Here is a 19573-nt window from a genome sequence, read left to right as displayed (position 1 = left end):
ACCCCTGTGGGCATGGAGGGGGCTGAGGATCGCGTACCCGGGCTTACGGGTTGTACCCGGAGGGGCGACCAGGCAGGGGGGTGTACAGTCCCTGGGAGAGGGCGTAGGGCCCTCCGGGGAAGACAGCTCGGGGTGTCCCATCCTTCTGGCCCCGGGGATGCGGACATACGGCCGGCATGGCATCCCCGGCGGCCCCGGGTGTGAGAGTTGGCTGATGGTGCAGGCAAACCGAGGGCCTCCCCGCGAAGCAAGGTCCATGATCCCGTTCTCCCGGCCCTGGGGGTGCGGAGATCTGGATGGTGGGGGCAGGCTGAGGGCCTCCCCTGGAATCCAGATCCTCGATCCCGTCCTTCCGGTCCCCAAGGGTGCGGAGATACGGCCGCCATGGTGTATCACACCCTGGGCTGGCTGGGGGAATAGATGGATGATGCGGGTGGGCATGGAAGTCTGGATTAAAGTCTGAGGCCTCGCGGCCCAGCAGAGTTCCACGAGGCTGACAAGGATTGGAGAGAGGTCCCCTTGACAGGCTCGAGAGAGCTCCCGCCCGGGTGAAGGGTGTCCAGACCATGGACCCCTCTGGGATGGAAGCCCAGAAGGGGGAGAGAGGCGGAAAGCAGCCCGGGAGGGTGCACCCCACCTAGGTGAGAGGGTCTGGACCGTCACCCCAAGTGGAAGTCCTTAAGGGAGCGACCGGCGGGAGTCTGCGTGACCCTGAGAGCTCTTGCCGGGCAAGGGGAAGGCGTACGACCTCGTCCGGCACCAGAGGGCATGTCCAAAATATTGCTAAGTCCCCAGAACCCCTCTGGACGGGAAAGTAGAGGGGACGCGGAAGTACCAATGAGGGCAGGCCTGCCCCTTGGATGAGAGGAGTTCCACGGGGCTGGCCGGGACCAGAGGGAGTTCCCCTGAGAGGCTCAGAGGGCATGTGGGCACAGTCCGGCCAGGCAGCCTCCAGATCATCTGGGGGAGATGGGAACCATGGAGCTCTGGACAGGAAAGGAGCATGGGCTCGAAGTCCCGATGAGGGTGGGCCTGCCCCTCAGCGGCCGAGGGGAGTTCCACGGGGCCAGCAGGGACTGGAGGGAGGTCCCACTGAGAGGCTCAGATGGCACAGGGACACGGCCCGACCAGGCAACCTCCAGAAGATCTGGCGGAGACTGGGACTGTGGAGCTCTGGACCGGAAAGGAGCATGGGCTCGGAGGTCCCGATGAGGGCGGGCCTGCCCCTCGGCAGCCGAGGGGAGTTCTGCAGGGCCGGCTAGGACCAGAGGGAGATCCCCCTGCGAGGCTCCGAGGGCATGGGGACAAGGGCGGCCAGGCAGCCTCCAGGAGAGATGGGTGAGATGGGGTCCGTGGAGCTCTGGACCGGAAAGGAGTGTGGGATCAGAAGTCCGGTGGGAGTGTACCTGCTCCTCGGCGGCCAAGGGGAGTTCTGCGAGGTCGGCTGGGACTGGAGGGAGGTCCCCCTGAGGGGCTCCGATGGCATGGTGACACAGAATGATTTGGCAGCCTTCAGGAGATATCTAACTTGGTAAAAGAGCCCTCCCACCTGCGTGGAAGTGGAAGCCCAGAGGGGTCCCTCCCCACGGAAGTCTGGAAGGGAGAGGGGGCGGAGATCGGCCGGGTGAGCTCCTCCTGGGTGAGGGGGGGGGTCTGGACCACAACCCCCCCCTCCACGTGGAAGTCCTTAAAGGAGCCGCCTGCGGGAGGCCGCAGGGCCAGGAGAGCTCCTGCCTGGGTGAGAGGGGTCAGGCAGAGACTCCCACGATGGAAGTCTTCGAGAGATCGACCAGTGGGAGTCCTCCATACCCGGAGAGCTCCTGCCAGGAAGGGGGTAGGTGTCTGACCTCACCTGGTACCCGACAGCATCCCCAAAATATCACAAAGTCCCCGGAACCCCTCTGGATGGGAAAGTGGAAGGTATGCGGAAGTCCCGATGAGGGCAGGCCTGCCCCTCAGCGGCCGAGGGGAGTTCCATGGGGCTGGCCGGGACCAGAGGGAGGTCCCCCTGAGAGTCTCCGAAGGCATGGGGACATGGCCAGGCAGCCTCTAGGAGATCTGGGGGAGATGGGGACCATTGAGCTCTAGATCGGAAAGGAGCGTGAGCTCGGAAGTCCTGATGAAGGTGGATCTGCCCCTCAGCAGCCAAGGGGAGTTTTGCAGGGCCGGCCCAGACCGGAGGGAGGTCCCCTTGAGGGGCTCTGAGGGCACGGGGACACAGCCCGGTCAGGCAGTCTCCAGGAAATAAGTAATCCGGGGAAAGAGCCCCCCAGCCGGGTGGAATCTGAAGCCCGGAGGGGGTCCCTCCTCATGGAAGTCTGGAAGGGAGAGGGGGTGGACGTCGGCTGGGCCATGAGAGCTCCCACCTGGGTGAGGAGGGGTCCGGACCATGGCCCCCTCTGGGATGAAGTCCAGAAGGGGGGAGCGCTCCTGCCCGGGTGAGAGGGGGCAGACACAGGCAGAGCCCCCACAACAGACGTCCTTGGGGGAGTGACAGGCGGGTGTCTGCGGGACCCGGAGAGCTCACGCTGGGCAGCAAGAAGGCATCAGACCTCACCTGATACCAAACGGTGTCCCCGAAATATCACTAAGTCCCCAGAATCCTCTGGATGGGAAAGCGGTGGGACGTGGAAGCTCTCATGAGAGTGGATCTGGCCCTTCATAGCTGAGGGGAGTTCCGTGGGGTCGGTTGCACCCTGCGGGTCTTCCCCCAGGTCGTCCATTGGGCACACGTGATCCATCACGATTTGGCAGCCTCCAGGAGTTAAGGAACGATGGAGTGCACCGTGGGGAGTGCGAGTCCGGGTCCCAGTCCCATGGAGAATGTCTTGCGGCAGAGCCAGAGGCGCCTCTCCCCACCATCCATCGACCGATCGGGCCGACCAACTCCCACTGGCGGAGGGCCCCCGCGGTGTGGCTCTGCAGGTCACGGCTGGTGGGTTGAGCCTCTCCTCCCCGGGAACGAGCCACAGGTGGGGGGCATGGAGCGCTCCACGCCCCTTAGCGACAAAGTCGAGGCAAGACCGATGAGCCCAGGAAGAGGCGAAGGGGTCCTGCCATGCACCGGGCCACCCTGCTCTGGTGGGCCTCACCTAGCACGGGAGCTCTCTCCCTCACTCTCTGGGTCCGAGCAAGGCAGCGCTCTGTGCCGGCCCGCGGCCCTCTGGTCCAAAACCAACACCCGGGGACCCCCTCCCACGGGTGGAGGTGTGGGCTCTGGCCCCTCCTCTCCGCCCAATGAGGTGCTCCTATCTGGTTGATCCTGCCAGTAGCATATGCTTGTCTCAAAGATTAAGCCATGCAAGTCTCAGTGCACACGGATGCTACAGTGAAACTGCGAATGGCTCATTACATCAGTTATGATTCCTTTGATCGCTCCACCATTACTTGGATAACTGTGGTAATTCTAGAGCTAATACATGCGGACGAGCACTGACCTCCGGGGATGCGTTCATTTATCAGACCAAAACCAATCCGGTTCTCGGCCCGGCAGCTTTGGTGACTCTAGATAAACTCGGGCCAAATGTGTGCCCTCGTGGTGGTGATGCGACATTCGAATGTCTGCCCTATCAACTTTCGATGGTACTATCTGTGCCTACCATGGTGACCACAGGTAACGGGGAATCAGGGTTCGATTCCAGAGAGGGAGCCGGAGAAATGGCTACCACATCCAAGGAAAGCAGCAGGTGCGCAAATTACCCACTCCTGACGCGGGGAGGTAGTGACGAAAAATAATACAGGACTCTTTCGAGGCCCTGTAATTGGAATAAGTACACTTTATATCCTTTAACAAAGATCTACTGGAGGGCAAGTCTGGTGCCAGCAGCCACGGTAATTCCAGCTCCAACAGTGTATATTAAAGTTGGTACAGTTAAAAAGCTTTTAATTGGATCTTGGGAACGGGATGGCGGTCCGCCGCGAGTTGAGCTACCGCCTGTCCCAGCCCCTTCCTCTCGGCGCTCCCTCAATACTCTTAACTGAGTGTCCCAGGGGTCCAAAGCATTTACATTGAAAAAATTAAGAGTGTTCAAAGCAGGCTGGTCGCCGGAATACTTCAGCTAGGAATAATGGAATAGGACTCCGGTTCAATTTTGTTGGTTTTCGGAACTGGGGCCATAATTAAGAGGGACGGCCAGGGGCATTCGTATTGTGCCACTAGAGATGAAATTCTTGGACTGGTGCAAGCCGAACGAAAGCGAAAGTATTTGTCAAGAATGTTTTCATTAATCAAGAACAAAAGTCGGAGGTTTGAAGACGATCAGATATCGTTGCAGTTCCGACCATAAACGATGCCGACTAGTGATCCGGCAGCATTATTCCCATGACCCGCTGGGGAGCTTCTGGGAAACCAAAGTCTTTGGGTTCTGGGGGGAGTATGGTTGCAAAGCTGAAACTTAAAGTAATTGAAGGAAGGGCACCACCAGGAGTGGAGTTTGTGGCTTAATCTGACTAAACACGGGAAATCTCACCCGGCCTGGACATGGAAAGGATTGACAGATTGATAGCTCTTTCTCGACTCTGTGGGTGGTGGTGAATGGTTGTTCTTAGTTGGTGGAGCGATTTGTCTGGTTAATTTAGATAACGAACGAGACTCCACCATGCTAACTAGTTATGAGAAAACCAGCCTGTGAAACATGGAAAATTGATGTTGGAACTGCAACGTATCCCAAAAAACACTGCACCCGTTGAAAATTAATAGAAGGACATGAAGCAGTGTTGCTCAGCATCCAAAAAAAAAAAATGAATGTTTATCAATGAAATGACATTTTTTGTAGTGAAAATTCTAGAATATGTGCCATTGCTTAAGTCACTCAAGGTGTGACCGAGCCTTTAAGTCTCTCTTGTTTATTTTTCAGGATGTTTACAGTTAAGAATGGAAAACAGGCACGAGATATTCAAGGTATTAGGCATTTGTTGTATACTGCAAGGATGCTTTCAGTATCATAAGCACTGATACAAGTTTTCATTTCCAAAGGAAAATAAGTGACACTTAAAGCAATTTGATCTGGCAGCTGTAGAAATGTGAGGTGGTAGAAAAATGTTAAACTCCTTGTAAAAGGAGCAGACATACGAAATCCAGACTATACTCCAGATGATACGGGATCAAATGGCTGCCCTTGTGCTTTTTCATCTGACTGGGTATGAACATGATCAAGACTTCCACACCAGCTCACTCATGTTTAAAGAAGGAACATCATCTGAGGTAAAGTACAGAAGTGCACTTCAACTTAAAGGAACTCAGAAGTAGTAACTCAGACAAAAGTGCTCACACTCATCCAAGCAGCATGTGTCTGTGCGTAAGCAAATGCTGCACTCATTAGCCAACAGGGAAGGACAGCAGGTGCAAAAGAAAGGACCAAACCAGCTACAGACGAACCAGAGGAATACTACTTAAGGCTCACTCTCTTCCTGCTGTTGGCACTTGGAAGAGGACATTATAAAGTGACTCCGCATTGGAAAAAAGTATCCCTAAACTCTACAGTGAGACTGGTATAAAGGTCAGACTGGACGAAGGAAAAAAATGGGCCTACAGAGCACCATGGAGGTTTGATGGTCAGGCTGATAAGGGACCGAATATTTATTAACAATAAAGAACATGTAATACATTTAATTTTATAATGATCCCCCCATCCTCTTATTTGAGTTTCCCACCTTCACAAATGGCAGCATCCATTATAACTGAGACTGTTTGGCAAGGACAATGTGCCACTTGCATCTACAACTCTTCTTCACTCTAACTCATTCATTAAGGTCCTTTGCTCCTTTTCGCATCTTTAATTTATTCTATTCTAATTTCTTAATTGTTTTGAAACTTTTGCACATAATGGAAATTAATGCACTGGACTTGCTACATATCCTTAGCTCTGAACTACCATTGTAGTGTTTTACTGTAACTTATGTGTTATTGTACTCATCTATTTTGTAGATCTGGTCAGTTTTTGACAATGGACTAAGACGGAGAATGGTCAGAACTGATCACTGCTCTACCAAAGTTAAACAAAAAAAATCCAAATAAAAGTTTCTTCCTCATCAATGCCCTATTCCAGAAATTATTATAACTGTGGTTGTAACATTAAAAAACTCAGTCCACCTAATGAGTTCTCACTTTTAGTCCCAGCCAAGCCTAGATCACAACACAATAATGGCTGCACAGTCCACTGATGTCATGTCTGTAATGCAGACAACTGACCCAAAATGGTTTACTATCATAAATTCGAAAATCAGAAGAAAACGTGTCTGAATTTTCAAATTTATACATCGGAAATGAAATTTCCGTATGTCCCTAATGTCGAAAACAGCTGTGTATTGTCGAAAATGTCGCTCGCGGCATTTTCGACAATACACATCACTCCCACCCGTCCCGTAGCTCCCTACCTAACTAGCCTAAACACACAGATATGCAGGGGGGCAAGCCCCCCTGCACCCCCCAACTTAATATTCCAACTCCGAGATCGCACTACAGTGAGGAAAGGGATGTATTTCCCTAACCGCACTGTACCGCGATCCCCTCACATGAGCGAACGTTATAGTTGCGAATGCACAGTGCATTCGCAATGGTAACGTTTGCTCACATCACCTGCCGAACTATGAAGTATTCGAACATCTGTTGTTCGAATACTTCATAGCCTTGCAATTGCACGTCGGCATTGTGATAGTAAACCACCCAAAACTGGTAAGTGTAACAAAAGTTTATGCTAGACAGTAACAATGGTTACTTTTGTAGCTCTTTTGGAATATGTTATTGAGTCATACTGTTTATTAATATGTCTAGGCCTTTAATATGACTTTTTCTTCTCTTCCTCCCTTTCACAGATAACAGCTCAGTGGAATGGGAGGAGTAGACTGATGGGGATGGAAGGACAGAATACTTCCCTGGAGAATGCTTTACTCTGCAGCCTAGAACTGTAAAACTGACAGCAAGAGGTGTTTTCTAATTATAATGTGCACTGAATGTTTGATTAAAAAAGGCACTATGAAACAGGGCATCTGGAGATAGGAGATGGAGAGATAACCGGGCTAGTGATTACTGATCTAGAAATGAAAAGCTCTGGTACTGATATAGAAATGAAAAGCTCTGGTAGTTACCTTTTCACTTTTAGGCTAAACTAGGGACACCTTTGGAAATATCTGGAGAAAAACTGAACAGACATAGGTAAGAAACTGGCTAAAATACCTGTAAAGTGTTTTGTTAAAAACACAGAGACAGAAAGACTGAACCTATGACCAGTATGTACTGTTCAACAATGTTACAGGAGATTGTGTCATTCCTATAACAAATATTGTTAGGTCTGTCCAAAAATATAAATATATATGAAAGAGTGCATTACTCTTCCTGATACAGTAATGGCCTTTGCACTGCTAGACAGTAATTGCCTGGGTGCTCAGGAGAGACACTTCACTCCAACTTTAAGTCGAATCTTACTTTTGCTCCAAATATGTCTGTCCTAAAGCTTACTTCTAGGAAGAAAGCACGGAGGTCATAAAAGCAACAACAAGAATTCAAGCAAATCATGGTGTCGTTAAGTGACTTCGATATTTTAAGCCAATACCTGGATTCCATTGCCTTTAGGAAAAATGACACAGATACCACACAGTACTTTGTTCAGTAGCAATCGCCTGGACTACTTTGGCAGTAGGTCTCAGTGTGTATTACCTAATTACCAAAGCACATTCCATTGGGCAAGTTATTGTTCACAAACAAATGAAAAAAAGAAATTAAACATGAGTGACAAAAGTACGTTTCCACAAGATGGGCAAGTACCTTAAAAAAGAAAACTGTGCAAACAGCTCACCCTGTGGCTACAAGTTTCTGGGAGCTGGATATTTTTTGCTGTTTCCTAAAGACTAGTCCCCACACACACACACACACACACACACACACACACACACACACACACACACACACACACACACACACACACACACACACACACAATCCTTGGAGTCCTTAAAATACCTTTGAGTACTACCTATCAAAAATGGTGGAAGCAATAACTTCATAGATATTAAATAAACTTTTTTTTTTTTTTTTTTTTTACACAGAGAAATTAAGTATTTTGGGAAATCTCACTTGGCTTCACTAGGAGGCAAAATGTGAGGAGAGGCACTGTGAAAATTTAAGTGTGCCACAGCTCCATGGTACAGAAGAAAAAAACATGACTACAGCCCAGACAACCAGAATCTGACTAATGAATATGTCAATGCTGGTATGGTCATATGGGAATGCAAGTTTCTAGTGAGTTCGAGATGGTGGGGTCATCAAATAAAATTTTACTGACGGTTTGTGGATGACCTTCTCATGGTTTGGACTGGCACCATAGTGGAATTAGATTAATTTATTTGCTACCTTCATTTAACTACAGACATTTTGCAGTTCACTGCCAAGTCCCATACTTAGATACCCTATTTGGATGTTATGGTGAAGAGGGAGACTGGTAGTAATAGACTTATTACAAGCCTTTACAGGAAGGATTGTTACAGAGTTTTGTCCATTGTAGTAGTATGCATCCTAACCATGTGTCTGAGAATGTGGTGAAGGAACAAATGTTAAGGGCCTCTAGGCTACATGTTAAAGACCAGGATTTTGAGGAATTTATTGTGACCCTGAAGGATGATTTTGAAGCTAGGGGGTATAAGGGGACTGAGATAGCTAAGGGTATGTGTGATGCCTGCAAGCTTAGGAAGGGTGTTGGAAGACCCTATTTTATGACCCCCACCCGTAACCCACATGACAAGTGAGAAGGGACAATGTTTTAAGAGTTCTTATGACTTTTTTCAGCGACATAAATAAGGTCACTCATGTAATTAAAAATATTTGGCATATACTAACCTCTAATTCATCTGTTGAAGCATTAGTTGGTACATCTCCTAAGATTTACTACAGGAACATGGTGAATTTAAAAAGGTTGTTGTGTTACTCGGATAAGTTGGGTTATGTACAATGGGGAGAGGGTACCAAAAAGTGTGGTACTTGTAATTTTTGTCAGTATGTTAGAGTGGGTAATGAGTTTGTTCATCCAAAGACAGAGTAGAAATATTGTTTAAATGTTATGGCTAACTGTGACACTATGAACGTTACTTATTTAGCCAAATGTGAGCAATGCAACTCATTTTATCTTGGCAAAACCAACCATCGGTTTTGTGAACGTATTAGAGACCATATATAATGTATAAAGTAGAGTTGTGTACACTTACCATAAATGTAGATGTTCGAGTGTATTCACTGTTGCAATCACCACCTGTGGATTATCCCTGCTGCAGTAGCCTTCGGCCGACCCAAATACCATAGTCAATGTTTTTCTACATTGGCTGCTGCCGCTTGCTGTCTGACGTCAGGTCATCAGTGCTATAAAGGAAGGCAGCCAACGCCATTACATCAGTTTTTCTTGCCCTAACCAGTCAGAGGCCCAAGTAAATATGGTAAAGTGGTCCTGGTGGCTAAAAGCCACCATTAGAAAAGTACAGTTTTGTACCTACCATAAATGTAGATGTTCGAAGATCCACATTGCTGCAGTCCTTACATATGGGTAGTCCGCTGTCCTCGGTCGGCCCTCGAATACCATTAGGCTGGGTCAGGGCAAAGGCTTAAAAACTGACATCAGAGGGTACAAGGGTACAAAAGCGCATGACCATTTCATTTTCTCAGTCTTCCCCAGATGTCAGAAGGCCCTAACAAGAAAGGCCAAAGCCAAAACCAGCAAAACTAACCAACCACAACCACTCCACCATACCACAATATGTACAACAACAACCACAACCACCACACCTCACCACCTAAGAGGGAAGGAGGGAGGGAGAGAGAATAGACTGCAGCAATGATCTTCTCTTATCTCTACTACATGGTAGGTACAAACTGTACTATACATTGCATCTCACATTGCTGCAGTCCTATGATACATAAGGGTAGAATCCCAAAAGCAGAGGAAGGGAGGATGGCAAACTAATTAAGCCCTAAAGCCAAATGCCCTGTAAAATAGCAGTGGCAAATCCAGCCCTAGATTTAGAGTAAGAAAAGTGGTGGAAAGTATGCACTGAACTCCAAAGTAGCTGAAAGTAGCTGCCTTCCAAAAAGTATCTTAGTAGCCACCCCCCTTAAAAGCTGTAAGTGGGGCAAGCTAGTGGAAGCCTAATCTAATCCCACAGGAATAATCTCACGCGAAAGGAATAACAGAAAAGCAATACAAAATAAAAACCCAATCCAATAGTCTGTTTTGAGTTTCTATCCTTGTGGAAAATTAAGAAAGCTCCAACTGCCATAAGGGCCTGTAATTTCAACCCTTCTACGCAGAGGTAATGGCCCAACAAAAGCAGTCTTCCATGATAAATATTTCAATCACTGCAGATGCTGCAGGCTCAAAAGGTTGTAGGTGAGTTTCTCCAACAAAATTGAGATCCCAAGCAGGACAAACCTTTGTCCAATAACTCAGTAAAGGTATTGCAACATAACTTAATTAGGTTTAGAAACATCAAAGTCCTTTGCTACTCCAAAAAAAAAAAAATCTCCCATTTATATCTGAACTTTCTTTCTTGTACTAGGCCTCTGGCTCCAAAAAAATATTCAAAACTTGTTTGTTGTGAGTTTAAAAACCTCCAATGCCAGAACACATCTGCTAAGGAGTTCTGTGCTCCTGGCAGAAACCTTGCCTGAAGATTTAGCTGTAAACTGAGAGCAGTCTCCACAAAATCCTCTTGCTGCCAACGGAGGGATAAGAATGCGTTCCCCCCCTTTGTTGATGTACCACATGACAGTTGTGTTGTCTGTTTGAATCAACACCTGCCCTGGAAAAGTAAAGAAGAAGCTCTCTTGATGCGGTGGACTGCTAAAACATCTCCTTCATTATGTAGATGTGAACACCATCCAGTGATCTTTGCCCAGCAGAGGTAAAAGCTGATAAACTTGTCAATTTTGAACTTGGGAAGGAATAGATAATATGTGTTGAGGACAGATAAATCATTTTTGGTGAAGTGTTTCCTTTCTTCTTTTGGTACTAGAAACAGTGAGAATAAAATCTGGAGCCTGGCAAGTAGGAGGGGTGGCCTGTAGCCCTATTTGAAGTAGTAAGAAATCTGTTTGTTGTGCAGGTCTTTGCTGAGGAGGAGGAGCGAAAGGCCTCTGAGAGGAGGTAGGGAAAAAAAAAAATTAATACCCCTCGACTGTAAATCATAACCCATCACATCTGGGTGGGTAGCACAATCAATTCCTTCATGAGTGCTGCTGAACTTCCAAAAATTCTGCCCAGGGAAAGGGCAAGAAGCCTTGTCTTCCATGAAAAAAAGACTGACTCCACAGGTACTGGCAAAAGGACTGGCCCCTGCCCTCCTGGTGGAGTGTGCAGGTGAACTCCCTGAACCCTGGCCTGAAAGAACTCCTGACCAGCACCACCTACCCTAAGATCTACCCCTGACTGAGAATCATAAGAAGGATAAATGAATTCTTACCCACCTAGGAGCCCATGCTCCACTAAAGGATTTTACACTCTGCAAAATCTTAGCCTTGCATAGACTGCCTTTCAATTGATTTCCTTTTTAGTTTTGATATTTCAACATCTTATGCCCCCTAAAGAAAGAAGATACAAGGGAGAAGAAGGGTGGGTGGGAAACCAGGACTACAACAGTGAATACACTCTAACAAATCTACATTTATGGTAAAAGTGTACAGAACTTTACTATGTTCTTCATGTTTCACTGTTGCAGTCATTGCCTGTGGGAGGATTCCCAAAGCTGAGGAGAGGGGTGGTAGGATTAGTAAGAGACCTAGGAATGGGTCAGCATGCCCCGCAGAACTGCAGAGGCAAATCCTGACCTGGCCTTAGAGAATAGAGGTAGGTGGTAAAGCTTGTTAACGGTATAGACAGAAGTCCAGGTGGCAGCTTCCAGGATGTCCCTGGCAGGTTTCCCATACAAAGTGTAGCAGAAATGGGTACAGTGTGACATCCATTGGGAAAAGGATAGCTTGGAAATGGGCTTCCCCTCTGCCCCTGGGGCAAAGCTGACAAGGAGTTGGTCTGTTTTCCTGAAAATTTTAGTACAGTCCAGATAGTATCCGAGCTGTCTGTGCATGTCTAGTGAGTGCAGAATTCTTTCACCCTTGTTTTGAGGGTTAGGAAGGAAGGGGGTAGTGGTATGGCCTAGCATATAGTTACATCATTAGACACCGCCCTGGGTATAAAGGAGGGATTAGACCTGATGGAGACCCTGTCTGCCTGGAAGATGATGAAGGGCTCAATGAGCATCAGTGCCCGAAGATGTGAAACCCTTCTGGCTGAGGCTATAGCTAGGAGAAAAGCAGTCTTCCAGTAGAGGTATTTAAGTTCTGCTGAAGCAGCAGGTTCAAAGGGTGGTAGAGTTGGTTTTTCCCCCAAAACATAATTCAGGTCCCAGGCTGGAGTGGGAGGTTTTTTGGGAGGTCTGACATTAGAAGGCCCTCTGAGGCACTGTTGAATCAAAAGGTGGAATAACAAGGGCTGTTCAGTATCAAAAAGAGCCGAAATGGCTGAGACGGGGATTTAAATAGAGGAGAAGGAGAGGCTACTAAGCAGCTCGGCTAGGTAGTCCAGGATAAAAGGGATGGAAGGTGCTGTGGTATTGCCCCCTCTGGACTGGCTCCAGGAGCAGAATCTTTTCCATTTTCCTGTGTAAGATTTTCTGGTGCTGGGTCATCTGGCCTCTGTGATAATGTGTAGGACCTGTTTGCTTAACAGGGGCCCCTAGCCTGCCTTTTGAGTATTTGCCAAACTGATAGTTTGAGAGAGTCTGCGAGTCTGGGTGCAGCATCCCCCCCGAGTTAAGAGGTAAATCAGGGGGAAACTGGCTGGGAGGCTGTAAGGTCAGGCTGCTCAGTAAGGGGTACCAATGTTGTCTAGGCCAATCTGGAGCAATGAGGATGGCCTTTTGTCTCTCCTCCCTTAATGTGACCAGTACCTTGGGGATAACAGGGAATGACTGCTCTGGGGGGGGGATGTCAAGGCATCCACCTTCCATGCTAGGAGGCGATATTCCCTGGTACGGAAAGCTGCTGGTTGGAATAAGAAGCAAAAAGATCCAGCTCTTGAGACCCCCACTCCCAGGTGATTGTGAAAGGATTTTTCTGTACAGCTGCCACTCGTGGCAGTCCAGGAAGTTTCTGCTTAAGTGGTCTGGCAGGGTGTGGTTGATCCCAGGTGGGTATTGGCTATCAGGTGTAGTTCCATGGAAGAAGCTGCCAGCCCGAAGTCCACGGCTAGCTTGCACAGAGGATAAGATAGGGTCCCTCCCTGTTAGTTGGTGTACCACATTACTGTGGTGTTGTCTGTTTTGATTAGGAGAACCCCTGGCTTGAGATGGGGTTTGAAGCATGTCAGAGCCTTTTGTACTGCAATCATTTCCTTCTGGTAGACGTCTAAGGGAAGGTGATGGGCATCCCAAAGACCTTGGGTGCACCTGCCTTCTAGGTGAGTGCCCCAAGTTATGTCGGAAGTGTCGGTGGTAATGGTCTGCCCAGTTGGACAGAAGTTGAAGGAAAGACCTTTGTTCTGGGCAGGGGTCCCTGCCAATCAGAGAAATTTAGCTCATAGAGGTCCCTGGAGGTAAAGAGTGCAGACACCAAAGGTTCTTTAGGTACCACTGAAGTTTTCTCATGTGAGACCTGGCCAGAGAAATTAGAAGGATGCAAGATGCCATGTACCTCAAGGCTTACCGGGACTTCCTCACTGTGCAGCGATGTCTGGAAGCCAGCTGGTGAAAAGGAGCTGCAGGAATCTCTGCTTTTTTGGGGATAGGAAGGTCATTTGGGTTGCTGTTTGCAGCAGTGTTCCCAAGAAAATGATCTTCCTGGAGGGTGTTTTGTCCTGATTTCTTCTAGTAGATGGTGTACCCTGAGGGAGTTAGGTGGGTTTTGACAAACAGGGGGGGCTTTGAGAAGCTATTCTTTGCCATCTGCCAGAATGAGGCAGTTGTCCAGATAAGGGTAAATTTGTATGTTTTTCTGCCCGCCAAAGGCTATGGCTGGGTCTAAGGCCTCTTGTAGAGGTACGGTAACTAAGCATGCATTTTTGGTCAGCCTTGGCAGCAACTGCTGCAAAGTTAGCATTTTGAATTTGCTAACAGTCAGGAAGGTGTTCTGAATGAGTAGATCCAGGGCGGGGCACCAAGCATTCTCTATCTTAGGAGCAAGGACTATTGTAGAATAAGAGCCTTTACTTGACTGATCTGAGGGGACCAGTTCCACCACCCTTAGGGATGAGTGAGCTTGGACATGTTCCAGTGCCTCTGCTCAGTGACATTGAGGTAAGGGTACCCTCTTGGAATTGGGAGTTAGTAGAAGGAAAATTCATATCCCTGAAAAAAGATCTTTAAGACCCAATGGTTCTTGGTGAGTGGAAGGAGTGCAGAAGGGGGAGAAGGAGTCCTTGAGGGATTTTTACCCTAGAGGGATGGCTTAGAACTCCCTGCCTTTGGACAGGAAGTGGTCCACCGTTTGGTTCTCTGCTGACCCCGGAATAGGAGTCTGGGTGGTCTATCCCTGCGGGGCTTACCTTGCCCCAGTCTGCTAGGTGCAGGAAAGGACCAGTGTTTAAAGGGAAAATTCCTACTGAACCTGGGAGGTTGAACCTGAAGAAAATCTTTTACTGTCTGCACAGATTTTGTTTTGTCTTCCATCTTTTTAAGCACCTCTTCTGCTTTTACTCCAAACAATCAGTCCTTATATACTCCTAATTAAAGACACTGTATAACATTGTACTGCTACTTAATGCCTTGTAATAATCCTGCAACATTGCAGTTTAATGCTAGTTTATAATGAAAATTGTAAAATATGTTGGAGCTTTTCTTCCCGGGCCTCCACTGGAAAAGGGCTCTTCAGCTCAGACAGACAATCCCGGTCAACAAATGTAAAATAAATAAATAAAATAAAAAATTATCCAAAGGTGCATCAAGTAATTTAGATAAGACATGATCAGGGAGAGGTTATTCCTTCAACTATGCATGTCTCCTAATGGCAGATCCTGACACTGCTGCCCTGCTTGAGACTTCTAGGCCGACACTGCTGCCCTGCTTGAGACTTCTAGGGCGTCATACCCACAGTGTAATGAGTTTTTAGCCACTTGACAAGTAGAGTGCAGTAAATCTGCTAACTCTTTCAAACTGGCATAGTCAGGAAAGTTTGAAATCTTTTGTTTTAATAGTTCCAAAGTGTCTTGTTGATATTTTAACAAATGGAACTTACAGTTGAGTGCTCTGATAGCCAAGGCTGCAGAGGTGTATACTTTTTTTTTTACACCATATGTCCAGAGCTTTGGAATCCTTGTCAGGAAGAACAGGCTTCTTTTTAGAACTAGCCTTAGCTCCTTTATGTCCCTGCGTAATGACCTCCAGGTCTACAGCAGGATTTCTGTACAGGTATTTGTGAGAATCCGATACTCTGTAATACCTGTCAAGTTTTCTGTGAGTAGGTGGGAGGGCGTCAGGAGTTAAGCTGGATTCATGAAAGACATCATCAACCACCTCTAAGATAGGAGGGATGGCCAAAGGTCTGTGCTGCGGCAGCTCTAGAAACTCTCTTAGTCTTTTCTTAGACTGAGAAAGTCCTGGGATTCCCAGTGGAAATGCTCCCTGACTGTGAGAAGGGCTTCCCCAAAGGAAGGATCTTCTGGTGGGGAGGCAGAATGAATGGGTTCCTCTGCATCTGAATCCCCATAAGCAGTCAGAGGTAGACGTTCCTCTTCAAAAACTGAATAATCAGACTCCTCAGAATCCTGTTCTGCCAGTATTTCAGGAGAAAGGTCTCTTTTCCTTTTAGAAGCTGTGGCCTGACTACCCCTGATAAGGGTGATAAGATCCTCTGCCATTTTAAGCATTTGAACTTGGGGTGGTGGAGGAGTAAAATGGTGGCTAGAGGGGCTAGAGGTAGTTTTCCTAGGAGTGGCCTTGCCTCTCAGCCTAAGAGTATCCATCGGTCTGACAGAAACGGTAGTAGGGGGAGAAGACATCTTTTTTTGTCTAGATTTGGTAGTACGAAATACCTCCTTGGAAGCCGGTGCCTGCGTCGTGGCTCCAGACCCAACCAAGGCAGAGACAACCATAGGCTCAGAAGTCAAAGATGATGTCTGCGGCATCCTGGACTCTGAAAGGATCTCAGTAGAGGCCTGCAGCTATATCAAATCCGCATCAGGGGCTGTGAAGGCACCACACTGAATTTCCAGAGAACTGACTACCTGTTTAGCAGTAGAGTAATTGGCCTTGAGTTGTCTGTCTCTCTCTTTATCCTTACATTTTTTTGGAATGTCTATGGATTGTTTGCTGACGGACGCCATTTCGGCTAAAACAAGAGCTTTACAATGAATGGTTCTCACGTTAAAGAGGGCACAGAACTAGGAATGCGGGACGTTGTGGTCTGGGCCTAAACAAGTGACGTAGTATAAATGGAAATCTAGGTGTGGTATTGGCTTTCCACAAGCAAGACAATTGTTAACTTTTTCTGACATCAGCTAGTGCAAGAAATAATGATCCCCAATGGGGTACTTGGCTTTAGAGGTTTTCAGCTGAAATTCAAACTCTGGTAGCGACTGACTGCCACACTTGCGAACTGCTTCTGCTACAGGCTCCACGGCAAGAGACTGATGTAATGGCGTCGGTTGCCTTCCTTTATAGCACTGACTACCTGACGTCTGACAGCAAGCGACAGCAGCCGACGCAGAAAAACATTGACTCTGGTATTCGGTCCGGCCGAGGGCTACCGCAGCAGGGATAACTCACAGGTGATTGACTGCAACAGTGAAACATGAAAAACATATAAAGGTAACGCTGTCAATGCCTTAGCTAAACATGTTTAGATGCAAGGTAATACAGATGGGTTTTCTTTTACTGTGTTAGATGTTATATATGAAAATGCTAGGCTGAGTGACACTGAAAATGAAACAAAGATGTGAAGCAAGATGGATAGCCAGACTACGTTCTCATATGGGGAAATGAATTTGTACTTTTGAAACCGGTTTTAAAAGCTAGAAGGAAAAGGAAAAAGTAATGTCTATTTCCTTTTTGCTGGGCTCACTTTTTTGACGGTGATAGTCCGACTGGATACATGTCCATTTTCAGCTGGAGGTCCGGGGAGAAAGCTAGATTTTGCCAACGGAGTTGGCAAAACAGAGCCCCTGCTGTTGAGCCACCCTAGGAGATTTAGGTTTTGACAATGATGTGTCCTATATGCCTAGCCTGTGGCAAATCTAGCAATGTGGTTGTAACAGCAAAACAGCTTAAGACTGGTTTTGTTCAAGTTGATGAGTAGAGGAGAGGCATAGAGAAGAGTAGAAAGTAGGTGAGAGCGGACAATAGCAGCTCTTGCAAAAGTAAGGAAAGATTTGATCTTGTAAAGGGAGCCAAGTTTTTTGTTAATGGTTTTTATAGTTTGATAGATATCCAAATCAAATTTGAGGCTATTGTCTACTATAACTCCCAGGAGTTTGGTTTGAGTTTCCGTGGAGATTATAGTGCCATTATTAGATTTTATGGTGAAGAATGGAGGGGAGGACCTATTAGTGGGGGGGGAGAAAAGAAGTAGTTTGGTTTTGTTAGGGTTTAAGATCAGACGGCGATTTGTAAGCCAATTTTCGATGGTATTAAAAGTATTCTGAGTAAATGTCAGAAGATTTGTTGGGGAGATGGCAGAGCAGACCAAGGTGGAATCATCTGCATACTGAATGTAGCATTTGGGATGATGGAGTGAAGGTCATTAATAAAGACAGAGAAAGTAGGGGTCCTAGAATAGAGCCCTGGGGGACTTCTAGGGTGATGGGTAGACGGGTTGACAGCTTTCCCTACCAAAGGACTGCTTGTTGTCTTCCAGACAGGTAAGATTGAAACCATTGGAGAAAAAGGTGGTCTAAGCAGAAGGCCTTCAGAGTCTGGATGAGTAATTGGTGGATATTTTAAAGTGTGACTGCTGTGTTTCCATACTGGGATTTATTTCACCTGCTGTTTGCCTATTTTACCTGTGAATACTTTGAACTGTGACTGCTGTTTCCACACTGGTGCTTCTCTCTGTACTTTATTCTAACTCTGTCATTTTTCAAGTGATGCAGTGCGTCATTTTGCCCATTTATTGATCTTAAGTAGGTCACGTGCACTGTACTGCACAAACTTCAATTGGTCGAGAAATCTCCACACAATGAACTCGTAGCAAGTGTGGTGAACAAAACCAAGTTTTATAAAGTTGACCAGTTCTATCTCTATATTAATTCTACTGATTTAAAAAAAAACTGCAGAAAAGAAAAAGAACCTTACTGTGTCAGTGGGCTTCCCCCAAGATATTAAATTATGATGTGTTTTGGGGTAGGCATCTATAATAGTTGATCAAATTAAGAAAAATTCATACGTTTTGGTAATACGTTCCTCTTAATTCTTGGCATGACCCAACCTCTTTACAAACATAAAATATACCATATAATGTAGAACTGACAAAAAATAACTTCAGATATAAGAAATATTTTGGACTATATACAATGTATGTGACAAGTGGACAAAATCAGTGATTTGTCAGTCTTCAGAACAAAAGTGCAAAACACGAAATTAAGTGTACTAACTGCATGTCCTCCCTGTGGTCACGTGGGTTTCCTCCAGTGCTCCGGTTTCCTCCCACATCCCAAAGACATGCTGTAGGTGGACTGGACACACTAAATTGGCCCTAAGTGTGAGTGTGTGTGTGTGTGTGTGTGTGTGTGTGTGTGTGTGTGTGTGTGTGTGTGTGTGCCTTCTGTGGAAGGTTGGGCGCCGGGCTGGCAACTCGACACTGTAAAACTCCACTGCCAATCATGAATGGACAGTGATCCTCTGTGGCAAACCCTAACCAGGAAAAAGCCGAAAGAAGAAGAAGTACTGTTATGTTATGGAGCTTTTCTCACTGGGACTCTGCTGCAAATGGACCTTGTTCCGGTCGGATTTTCCTGGTAAACAAATGTAAAATAAATAAAGTTTGACCCTTTGAAAATAGCTACAGCATTTTGAGCTACTTAATTAAAGCAGCAATGTTTTAATATCTAGCAGCAAATAGCAGGATAAAGACAGATTTAGACATAGCTCTATGAGTCTATCTGCATACAAGTGAAACAAATGGAAAACTGATTTACAGTAGCTGCTTTCTAGCTCAAAGGAATAAATCAGTGTTTGAGTCCTGTTAAAGGGGGCAAAGGAAGCCTTATACTGCTGCTTTTACACAGAAGCAGCTTTGCTGCCTTGAGAAAAAATATTTAGTTCTCATGCTTTGGGAAGTGAGTGAACTGCATGTAGTCAAACTGAAAAAGATCAGATTCAGACAGGGCAATGTTACACAAATATATAAAAGTGGTGCAAAAATCACAGAAACAGGCTATGAAATGCCAGATTGCAACAAGACAAATATCTTTTATTCTCCTTACATATGGTAAGTTTTAGTATGAGACAATTTGCCTTTTTACTTTGGAATGGTAATGGGTCGGTCAACAGTGGAAAACAGCATAGTGCTGACATTTACAACAGTAATGCACAAGTAATAATGTTAAAACAAACACACCTGAACCAAACACCATGAATGTTTTGCAAAGAAAAATGGGGAAGATTTTTTTTT

The 19573-nt window shown here is 46.6% G+C and overlaps 1 protein-coding gene across 2 annotated transcripts in view; it reads right to left on the bottom strand.

The window, feature by feature from the left end:
- The window catches only part of LOC122796436, a 2401740-nt gene that overhangs the window by 330698 nt on the left and 2051469 nt on the right, over positions 1-19573 (bottom strand). The window lies entirely within an intron of this gene.

Source organism: Protopterus annectens, chromosome 1.part0 (genome assembly GCF_019279795.1).
Source record: "Protopterus annectens isolate FY-2018-M chromosome 1.part0, PAN1.0, whole genome shotgun sequence".
NCBI classification, from domain to species: Eukaryota; Metazoa; Chordata; order Ceratodontiformes; family Protopteridae; genus Protopterus; species Protopterus annectens.
This window is presented reverse-complemented; position numbering and strand designations above follow the sequence as displayed.